Consider the following 12,059-nt stretch of genomic DNA (forward strand, 5'->3'; position numbering starts at 1 on the left):
ATCTGTCTCCATATCGACTCCGCTATCTGCTCTAGATCTATGAATCCCTTCCACGCTGCAAATCGAGTTCAACTACTCTCCCAAAAACTCTCATGCACAGTACTGACAAACCTTCCCTCTAGGATATCAGCTCCAATCCAGTTTATGTGTAAACCGTCTTCTATCTCTTCTGTTGACATCCCACGTTCCTTGGAATAAAAACAATGAATTCTGAAACCCTCCCATCTGCACCGTAGCTTGAGCCACGTGCTAAACTATATGGTCTTCCACGGTCTAGGCACACTGGGACGGTTGATGGTCCTGTCCTTTAATTTAATAGCTAAATCCCTGACCTCACTCTGCAGAACCACCTCCCCATACATATCGATTTCATTGGAACATATATGGACCAGGGAGTCCAGCTGCTCACTCACCCACTTAGGAATCACAGACTCGTTTTGCAATAGCAGTTGAGCCTCTTTCTGTTGCACTTATGTCAACTACATTATTTCAAGGTGTTAGGAGAGGGGTCACGGAACATTCCCATTGAAATCCTTTCAATTCACATCTGACCCTGTCGTGCGCTCCACCCTCAAAATTTTAAATCAATTTCACTACCACTATACGTTCACATTAGTTCAGTTTTGGGTCCCGTTCATAGAAACCATCTATTTCTTCCCTCCACACTCGATCAGTTTTTAGACAATGGGGTTTGATTGGTCTTATGCGCATTAAGGATTTGTGCACTGATAATATATTTAATAGTTTTGATAACCTGTGCAGTAATTATGGCCTTCCGTATAATCATTTTTTTCAATACCTGCAGATTCTCCAGTTTGTCAAGGAAAAACTTGACTCTTTTCCTGATCTACCACCTGCTATGTTGTGGGACAAACTCACTCCCCGCTTTAATAATGAAGCTATAAAGCTTTAATAATAAAGCTCTGTACTATACTCTCAGCTGATGTCTTTGGGAGTTCAGGATCTAAACGAAACTACGACTGCCTGGGAGGATGACCTTGGTGTGGATCTGGCTGAGGGATATTGGGCAAAAGCACTGAATAGAGTTCATTCCTCGTCATCATGTGCTAGACTCGGGCTCATACAATTTAAAGTTTTACACTGTACATTTAAGTAAAGCCAGGCGTGCTGACATATATCCTGGGACAGACGCTGGCTGTGACAGGTGTTCCTTCTCTCCGCCTGGTTTAGTGAATGCAGTTTGGTCTTGCCCTCGGCTTGATGGCTACTGGGCACTGCTTTTTAAAATTATCAGTGAGGTTTTGGGGGTGACACTGAGACCTTGCCCGCTTATAGCTGTATTTGGTGTGGCAGATGATGTTTTGGGTTTAAATGCAAACCAGTCGGATATCATTTCACTTACATCGCTTTTGGCCCGTAGGAGAATCTTGCTGGTCTGGAAATCTGCCACTCCCCCATCTGCTGCTGCTTGGTTAGAGGAAGTAATTTTTTTCCCCTTGAAATTAGAAAAGATTAAATTCACTCTGAGGTCGTCTGTGAAGAAGTTCTATTCGAAATGTGGAGCTTTCATGTCATATTTTGGGAGTCTTAAGGAATTACCTACTAGTTGAGGGCATTTGATTGTACTTGGGAAGTTGCTTCCCTTTTAACACGCATATGGTTTACCTCACAGGGTGTTTGATGAATTGTAATATGAGTGTATTCTGGATCATCTGAGATGTTGTAGATGTGCGTGGGACTTCGTCTTGAAGTAGTGTGGGGGTATGGCTGTGAAATGTCCGTACTTGTATTTGTAAAGTGTTGTATTGTAAATACATTAGCTGTCATTGTATGTTCGTGGAGGTAGGGTGAGGGGAGGTTTGTTTAGGGATAAGATACAAAAGCAAACTGGAGGAAAATATAATACATCATGTATTCTATATTGTGCCGTTCTTTCAGTAAAATATATTTTTAAAAAGAATCATAGAGAAGGAATGGTGTGCTGTGAAAAGAGGAAGGAAGGGGCGGAGAGTGGCGCCACAGATAGGGTGTTCAGTTTGCAGCCGTTGGAGCAGAACGTGTGAGGCGCCATTTTCTGGCTCCCTGTCTTTGTTTGGAGTCTGTTTAAACGCCAGAATCCACTGAACCATGGCCAGGAGTCACGGACAGACCGAGAATCCCTCCATACAATCCCATCACACACTCCTGGAAACATACACTGAGTAACGCTCCCTCCGCAACGATCCATCACACACCGCCGGGATCATACACAGAGTGGAACTCCCTCCATATTGTTTCAACTCACACACCGGGGTCACACACAGTGTGAAGCTCCGTCCACACCGTCCAAACGCATAGTTCCTGGGTCGGATAACCAGCGAAGCTCCCTAAATATTATCCCATCACTCTCCCGGGGTCGAACATGCAAAGACCCTCCCGCCATCGCCGCACACCCTACCGGAGTCAGCAAAAATACGTAACCCTCTCCCTTCTCCGTTCTCCCCACTCACCAATACCCAGCCTTTCGGCATTCCAGTAGTCTTGAATTGTGTGTGTCTCTCGGAGATGGTGTGTGTGTGTGTGTGTGTGTGAGCGCAGTGTGTGCTGCCGTTAGAGGAAGGAAGGGGAGGAGAGAGGAGGCCAGGGAAAGGGCGGTGAGCTTGCAAACACTGATGCAAGTTGTGTGGAATCACATGACCGGCCTGTGCATGCAGAGTTGTGGAGAGATTCAGATCCTGGTGATCGATATCCATGGTACGGGGGGAGGTGAAACACCAGCTATCATCTCCCCATCATACTCCGCACAATTGCCTGTGTCACAGAGTGGCAGGAGAGTGGAGGGACGACGTAGATGGGGAGCGTTTAGCGGGTGGAGTGTATCACGGCGACGGGGCGGGGCGTATGGGTACGTACGGGATGATGGAGACGGCAAAGTGTGCAGGAGAGGGTGCTGTTCACGGAGACGGGGCTGCTTATAGGCGAGGGTTGGGTGACGGAGACGGGAGTGGTGTAATGCAGTCTGCGTGACGGTGACTGGGAGTAGGGTGATGGAGTAGGGGAGTGGTTTTGGAGAGGGAGGGTATTATGCATACGGGGAGGACTGTATTCGAGTTACAGTGCAGGGCCTGACTCTGTGTTGGTATCGTTGAGTGGTGAGATCCTGCTGTGGTGCAGAGCCTTTCAGTGGTGTCAGTGTCACGATGAGGGGCGTGTTCATGTCAGATGTGGGTTGTGGCAGTGACACCGAAACACTTTCAGTGTCCCATTGAAGAACATCTCCGTGTCACAGTGAGGGTTGTGTGTCTCCTTCATAGCTTATGCAAACGGTACTGTCCCACCTGCAATCAAGTCTCACTAATATCTGCCATAACCCCTGACCTGAGCTTATCTGCCTTTCGTACAATACTTCCTGCATTGAAACGTACACAACTCAGAACATGAGTCCCAGCAGGCTCAACTTTTTCCTTCTTGACTTTTTCAGAAGTATTAGCAACATCTGTCTCAACAACCACTCAACTATATGTAATGGCGTTCTTATTTACATGTCCCTGCAACTCTAGTTTATACCCCTTTTAATGGCAAACAATACCGCTGGGATATTAGTTCGATACCAGTTCAGGTGTAAATTGAGAGAGTTGCTCATGGGAGAGGAAATGAAGGAGCTGAGCAAGGTGAGGGCGATGTGGCGCGGCCTCCAGGCAGGAGTCTGTGCTGCCCCCCAGTGTTCATTCGGCAGAGTACAATCTGTTTTGTGAATAACTCTGGATTGCAATGGCATTCAAAATGTCCAGGGTGTCTCAAGCTGCATAAGTGTGTGTGTGTGTGTGTGTGTGTGTGTGTGTGTGTGTGTGTGTGTGTGTGTGTGTGTGTGTGTGTGTGTGTGTGTGTGTGTGCGCGCGTGTGCGTGTGTGCGTGTGTGTGTGTGTGTGCGTGTGTGTGCGTGTGTCTGTGTGTGTGTGTGTGTGTGTGTGTGTGTGTGTGTGTGTGTGTGTGTGTGTGTGTGTGTGCATAATGGTAAATGGGTGTTCTTGATATCCTACATATGCTTGTTATCTTTCCATTTTATACATATTGTGTGTGCTTTGTGCCATGTGGGACTGTTGGTATGGCAATTAACAGCAGGTCCTGGCTGTATTCATGGGCAGTTCTGTGTGATGGAATTACAATGAAACTTAAATTGAAATTAATTGAAATGAAATGAAACCGTTTCTTCTGTAGAGTTCGCACCTTCAGTGGAAGAGAATCTAGTGATACACATATCTGAAGTTCTCATTCCAACACTAATGTTAAACTGAAAGTTCTTTTTTATTTTTGGCCACGCCTGCACATACATAAATTTGCAGAAACGACTCCCTCTTCGTTCCGATATACTGGTGTCTATAACATAGGCAACATAGAAACATAGAAAAATCTACAGCACGATACAGGTCCTTAGACCCAGAAATCTGTGCCGAACATGTCCCTAACTTAGAAGGGCCTAGGGTTTACCCATAGGCCTCTATTTTTCCAAGCTCCATGGAGTCAGCCTGGAGTCTCTCAAAAGTCCCTATCGTATCCTCCTTCACCACCGCCGCCGGCAGCCCATTCCACGCACTCACCCCTCTACGTAAAAGAAAACTTACCCTGACAGCTCCTCTGTACATACTTCCGAGCACCATAAGTCAATGCGCTTTTGTGCTAGCCATTTCAGCCCTGGTAAAAGAGGTCTGACAGTCCACAGGATAAATGCCTTTCATTATCTTGTACACATCTATCTGTTCACCGCTCATCCTCCGTCGCTCCAAGGAGAAAAGATCGAGTTCATTCAACCTCATATGACATGCTCCCCAATTCCAGCAACAATCTTGTATTCTGGGGACTGCATACCATCGAGGAATCTGGTTCTCGTCCACAGTACCTCTTTTCCATTCCATTAACAAAGACAACCCTATCGATACAACTCGTCAGATTTCACCCCCTTCCCTGCGGAGCAACAGAACCATAGTCACTGCCAGAGACCTGACCGGTGAGACTTTCCCCTGCTTGGTCATTTGCACCTCTCTCCTCCCATCCAGAAGTATCCAAAGTGGTCTACCTGTTCTTTAGCGGGTTCGCCACAAGGGGTCTCTGCACTGGCTCTGGGTGTTTAACCCCTTTCACGTTCCTGTCCGTCACCCAGTTTCCTGTATCCTGCACCTTGAGTGCAAATAAATCTCTATATGTCCTCCCTATCATCTGCTCAGCTTCCCGAATGATTCCGAGTTCATCAAGTTCCAGTTCCAACTCTGTAACGCAGAGTGATAGACGGTGCAGCTGGATGACCTTCTTACAGGTGAAGTTGTCAGCGACTCTGGAGGTCTCCATGCCCTCCCACATCCCGCAAGGAAAGCAGTCAACTCTTCTGTCAGGCATGCTTATTGCTCTTTCTAACTGCAATTATAAACGAAACAATTAATAACATGAAAAACACATTTGCCAACATTTTTGTGCCTTCTCGCACCGGTGTCTCTCCTCCTTAAGGCATCAAATTGATAAGCCCCCCATCTTTCACTTCAAATACTGTTTACTCTAACAATGGCTGCTGCGATTGTCCACCTCTTTACTCCGAGGTAAGCCTCCTCTGCTCCGGTTCATCACACGGATACAGATTCAAACAATGGATGAAATTCACCCCGCACCGTCCCATCACCCAGACCCGGGGTCAGGCACAGACTGAAGTTCCCTCCCCCCGGTCCCGTCACACACTCGGGGTTCAGAAGCTGCTTTCCTCTCACCACCCCCAGCACTCCACCGTTCCAGTAGTCCTTCATTGTGTGTCTGTCTCGGAGGCTGTGCGTGTGTTTGTGTTCAGATGGTGAGCAGTGAAGAGCGGAGAAGTGGGAGATGTTGAGAGGGGAGGGAGTAGGGACGTGGTGTTGTGACAGTGGTCAGTTGGGGAAAAGATGTGGAAACACAAGACCTGCCTGTCCACACAGAGCAGTGAACAGGATCGGATCCGAGAGATCGACATCCGGAGGACGGGGGTTGGGTGTTGTAACACCAGACGTCACCTCACCACCTTCCTCCCCAAAATTCCAGATGAACAGAGGAGTATAGAGGAGCGAGAGGGTTGATGGAACCGTGGAGAGTGTTGGGGACGGAGCGGGTCAGGGAGACGGGAAGAGGAGTTGGGGAAGGAGGAGATGACGGAAACGGCAAGGAGTGCGGGAGACGGTGGATTGATGGAGTCGGGGTGTGTAAACGAAGATTGCGGTGATGGAAATGAAGGTAGTGGAAATGGACATGCGGTGGAGGGTGTTGTGGTGTGGTGGTGTAACTCCAGACGTCACGTCTCCCTCTTCCCCACAATTCCACATGAACTCAGAAAGGGAGTGCGGTAGAGTAGGGAGCGAGTTGACGGAAACGTGGAGGCAGTAGGGGACGCAGCGTTTCAGAGAGACGGGGAGAGGCGTTGTGGAAGGGGGATAACAAAGACAGCGTGAGCTGTAGGGGACAAAGCAGTAATGGAGACGAGGTGTGTAGAAGGGAAAGTATGACGAAAACGGGGGAGGATGTTGACGTAGAGGATGTTGTGTCTGAGTGTGGCGAGGTTGGTCGTCGGGGAACAAGGGATTGACGACGAGGGGAGTCGTAGGGGAGGAAGGGGCTGACGGAGACAGGGTAGGGTGCAGGCCCTGCTGGTGGTGACAGGGACTGGCGGTGTGTAGAAGAGCGAGGGGTCATGGAGATGGGCAAGGATGATTGGAAGGGACAGAGTGACCGGAACCGAGAGTGGGGAAGAGCGAGGGACTGACAGAGACGGAGGAGAGGATGGGGAGGAGAGGTTGGAACAACTGACGTGTGTAGCGGTGCACAGGAGGGAGGGAGTCACGGAGTCGGGGAGGATTTTAGTGGAGGGGAACGGTTCTGATGTCGGGGAGGGAGGAGATGACGGAGACGAAGTGGGTTGCAGTTGAGTAAGTACACGAGTTGGAAAGTCACGTTGCATTTAAAAAAAAAAACATTAGAGAGGGACACCATGTTCGTCTCTGCTCTCCCCCTTCTCTTCTGTAACCTCTATTTTCTCGGCCGATGTAAGAATCATCCTTCAGGTGGGTGAACCCTCGCAAGGCATCGGGTTCCGAATGTGTACCTGGTAGGGCACTGAAAACCTTTGCCACCAACTGGCTGGATTGTTCAAGGACTCGGTGGTGAGGAAGGCTAATAAAAGTTTCACATTCATTTCCCGGGCAAGGATTTAATTTTCAGGTTCTGGTGTGGCCTCATTTGTAGTGTGCTTCCCTGTCACACTCACTTTAAGACTCGGACTGCCAATTTCTCCCTGTCACAGTCCTCCCTGGAATGTCTGTAATTAAATGGATTGTGCTGAGCACTCAGTGCTCAACCGTAGGAGATCCATTTCCAGCACTGTGGGTTGTGATTGACACTTCGGATGCAGTTACCGCTGTCGTTTATTTTGAGTCTGAGTCTGAGTTAATTCCAGACCTGACTCTGCACTTGGGTTGACACCATCCATAACTCCCTGGCCACAGAAGTTATTGTGACGTCAGGAGTTTGTGACGATTTGGTCTCTCATTGAACACGAGTAAATGTCTATAGATGACCGCTGGGGGCGCTCTGTCCAGTCGCATCACCGCCTGGTGTGGAGTCGACGACGCCCAGGGTGGCCAGAGACTGCAGAAGGATGTAGACTCAGCCAGTCCCGTCAAGGGAAACACCGCATCCTCTGTCTCGTAGTTGAAACGGTGTTTATCACGATTGCAAGACGAACTCTTCCTGGACGATTTGCATTCGGTGCATTCGAACTTTCCAGAGTTTATCTTGTACACGACATGAGAAGCCACTTTCCTATCAAAAAGAGTTAGACAATCTCAACAGCAGCAAAATAGATCCACGAGGCAACCCAGAGAGTTTTCTGGAAATATTCCCACTACTCCACTCTCTCCACGGCCCGGGTCAGTCTCCAAACTAATCTCACTACACCGTGGTCTCCACGCAGCCCCACGTCAGTCTCCAAAATATTCCCACTACACCGATCACTCTCCACGACCCCTCGTCATTATCCAGACGAATCTCACTGCATCTTTACGGGATTCAGCGGGGCACCGGGACGGGTTGTGGCGGTGGGAAGACAGGCGTTAACGGAGACGGTGATTTGTGCAGAGAGGGAGTGTATCACGAAGACGGGGCAGCTTGCAAGGGAGGGACGGTGACGGGGTCGGGAGTGGCGTAAAGGTGAGAGTTTGTGACGGAGAGAGGGAGTATTGCAGGAGAGCGAAGATAGATAAAGTTGGGGAGGACTCTTGGAGAGGGAGAGGATTATGCATACGGGGCGGACTGTGTCCTTGCTAAAGTGAAGAGCGTGACGGTGTGTCGGTATCGTTGGACGGTGTGTTCGTGTTATGCTGCAAGGCGTGTCGGTGTGCCGGCGTCACGATGAGGGGCGCGTTCATGTCCCGCTGAGGGCTGTGCCGGTGTCACGGTGAGGGGCGCGTTCATGTCCCATTGAGAGCTGTGTCGGTGTCACGATGAGGGGCGCGTTCATGTCCCGTTGATGGCTGTGCCGGTGTCACGGTGAGGGGCGCGTTCATGTCCCGTTGAGGTCTGTGTCGGTGTCACGGTGAGGGGGTGTCTGTGTAGTAGTGAGGGCTGTGTCGGTGTCACGGTGAGGGGAGTGTCTGTGGAGTAGTGAGGGCTGTGTCGGGGTCACGGTGAGGGGCGCGTTCATGTCCCGTTGAGGGCTGTGTCGGTGTCACGGTGAGGGGGTGTCTGTGTAGTAGTGAGGGCTGTGTCGGTGTCACGGTGAGGGGGTGTGTCTGTGTAGTAGTGAGGGCTGTGTAGGTGTCACGGTGAGGGGGGTGTCTGTGTAGTAGTGAGGGCTGTGTCGGTGTCACGGTGAGGGGTGTGTCTGTGTAATAGTGAGGGCTGTGTCGGTGTCGCGGTGAGGGGTGTGTCTGTGTAGTAGTGAGGGCTGTGTCGGTGTCACGGTGAGGGGTGTGTCTGTGTAGTAGTGAGGGCTGTGTCGGTGTCACGGTGAGGGGGGTGTCTGTGTAGTAGTGAGGGCTGTGTCGGTGTCACGGTGAGGGGTGTGTCTGTGTAATAGTGAGGGCTGTGTCGGTGTCGCGGTGAGGGGGGTGTCTGTGTAGTAGTGAGGGCTGTGTCGGTGTCACGGTGAGGGGTGTGTCTGTGTAGTAGTGAGGGCTGTGTCGGTGTCACGGTGAGGGGGGTGTCTGTGTAGTAGTGAGGGCTGTGTCGGTGTCACGGTGAGGGGGGGTGTCTGTGTAGTAGTGAGGGCTGTGTCGGTGTCACGGTGAGGGGTGTGTCTGTGTAATAGTGAGGGCTGTGTCGGTGTCGCGGTGAGGGGGGTGTCTGTGTAGTAGTGAGGGCTGTGTCGGTGTCACGGTGAGGTGTGTGTCTGTGTAGTAGTGAGGGCTGTGTCGGTGTCACGGTGAGGGGGGTGTCTGTGTAGTAGTGAGGGCTGTGTCGGTGTCACGGTGAGGGGGGTGTCTGTGTAGTACTGAGGGCTGTGTCGCGGTCACGGTGAGGGGGTGTCTGTGTAGTAGTGAGGGCTGTGTCGGTGTCACGGTGAGGGGGGTGTCTGTGTAGTAGTGAGGGCTGTGCCGGTGTCACGGTGAGGGGTGTGGGTGTCTGTGTAGTAGTGAGGGCTGTGTCGGTGTCACGGTGAGGGGGGTGTCTGGGTAGTAGTGAGGGTTGTGTCGGTGTCGCGGTGAGGGGGGTGTCTGTGTAGTAGTGAGGGCTGTGTCGGTGTCACGGTGAGGTGTGTGTCTGTGTAGTAGTGAGGGCTGTGTCGGTGTCACGGTGAGGGGGGTGTCTGTGTAGTAGTGAGGGCTGTGTCGGTGTCACGGTGAGGGGGGTGTCTGTGTAGTACTGAGGGCTGTGTCGCGGTCACGGTGAGGGGGTGTCTGTGTAGTAGTGAGGGCTGTGTCGGTGTCACGGTGAGGGGGGTGTCTGTGTAGTAGTGAGGGCTGTGCCGGTGTCACGGTGAGGGGTGTGGGTGTCTGTGTAGTAGTGAGGGCTGTGTCGGTGTCACGGTGAGGGGGGTGTCTGGGTAGTAGTGAGGGTTGTGTCGGTGTCGCGGTGAGGGGGGTGTCTGTGTAGTAGTGAGGGCTGTGTCGGTGTCACGGTGAGGTGTGTGTCTGTGTAGTAGTGAGGGCTGTGTCGGTGTCACGGTGAGGGGGGTGTCTGTGTAGTAGTGAGGGCTGTGTCGGTGTCACGGTGAGGGGGGTGTCTGTGTAGTACTGAGGGCTGTGTCGCGGTCACGGTGAGGGGGTGTCTGTGTAGTAGTGAGGGCTGTGTCGGTGTCACGGTGAGGGGGGTGTCTGTGTAGTAGTGAGGGCTGTGCCGGTGTCACGGTGAGGGGTGTGGGTGTCTGTGTAGTAGTGAGGGCTGTGTTGGTGTCACGGTGAGGGCTGTGTCGGTGTCACGGTGAGGGGAGTGTCTGTGTAGTAGTGAGGGTTGTGTCGGTGTCACGGTGAGGGGGGTGTTTGTGTAGCGGTGAGGGCTGTGTGGCTCGTTCACTGCCTATGTCGAGAGGTCGTTCCCTAAGTTTCTCAATGCAGCGTCATATTCCTTCATCTACCCCGCCCCCTGCGTTTCCCATCCCGTGAGTTCAAAACACTCCCTGACCCTCCTGTAGAGCAGTGAACGTCAATCACCGGACAGAGGTGACCCTTCGGCCCGCAATGTTGTGATATACCAATTAATCTAAATCCCTTCTGCCTTTCACACGTCCATCTCTATCAATTCCCTGTAATTCCACGTAACTGTCAAAGAGCCAGTGAAACGCCTCTGTCGATCTGCCCTCCCCACCGTCTCTGGTAGCACAGAACAATTACCCACCAGTCTCTGTGTGAATAAAAAACTTGTCGACCTCATCTCCTCTGAACTTACCCCTTTCACCTCAATGCATGCGCTCTTGAATTAGACATTTTTATCCTGGGGGTAATAACACACGCTCTCTGGTCCATCTGTTTCTGTTCTAGTGGGATAACCCTCTGCCAGTTGTCCCCTCCGCCTTCGCCGCTCCAGAGAAAAGAAACCGAAAATTCTGACCACTGCCTATAGATATTGCCCTCTATACCGGGCAGCATCCTAGTGAATCCCCACTGTATCCTCCCCAAAGACACTCACGCTTCCTTTAACGGAGCGTCCAGAAATTAATCAGGAATCTCCGAAACGTCAAACCCAGTCCCAACTCCTAACTGCTCCGCCCCTTGGTTATCCAGCACCCTTCCCCATTCACAGTGTGTGGTCCCCAATCCTCTAGACTGAAGTTCCTCTCTCCTTCCAAACCTCCCACAATTCTTATGAAACAGCGCCTGGGCTCCAACTTAGCAGGTACATCTTTGCCAGAAAACAACCTGGCTGAATCCGCACTTGGCAGCTCATTCCTGTCGCCAAACATATTGGCCTTCTTTCAATTTATAAACTAAACTCGAGGAGTAGTCAGCGTGGCTTTTTAAAGGGCAGGTCGTGCCTTAAAAGCCCGATTGAATTTTTTGAGGATTTGATTAAACACATTGATGAAGGAAGAGAAGTAGATGTAATATATATGGATTTCAGCAAGGCATTTGATAAGGTAACCCGTGAAAGGCTAACTGAAAACGTAAGGCGGCATAGGAACAAAGAGGACATTGCCCACAGAAGGTAAAGCGTGCTTTCAGACGGGTCATATTCTGCATGGAGGTCGGTCACCAGTGGAGTGTCTCGGGGATCTCTTCTGGGGCCCTTATTCTTCGTGACTTTTATAAATGACCTGGATGAGGGAGTGGAGGGATGGGTTTGCACGTTTGCTGATAACACAAAGGTTGAAGGTGTTGCATGGGGGGCTGTCAGAGGTAACAGCTGGACACTGGTAGGATGCAAAACTGAGCAAGAAAGTGGCAGATGTTCAACCCGGATAAGCGTGAAATGGTTCATTTTTGTTGATCTTCTCCATCAGCTTACCAACCAGTAGAAAGGCAGCATGCAGAAGGACAGACAGATCAGTAGAATGTTCAACAAATTGGCAAATGAAACACAATATTGGAAAATGCATGGTCGTGCACATTGGTTGTAGAAATAAATGTGCGGGCTATTACCTAAACGGGGAGAAATTCCAAAACACAGAGAGGCAATGG

The sequence above is a fragment of the Hemitrygon akajei genome, unplaced genomic scaffold (genome assembly GCF_048418815.1).
Source record: "Hemitrygon akajei unplaced genomic scaffold, sHemAka1.3 Scf000043, whole genome shotgun sequence".
NCBI lineage: Eukaryota > Metazoa > Chordata > Chondrichthyes > Myliobatiformes > Dasyatidae > Hemitrygon > Hemitrygon akajei.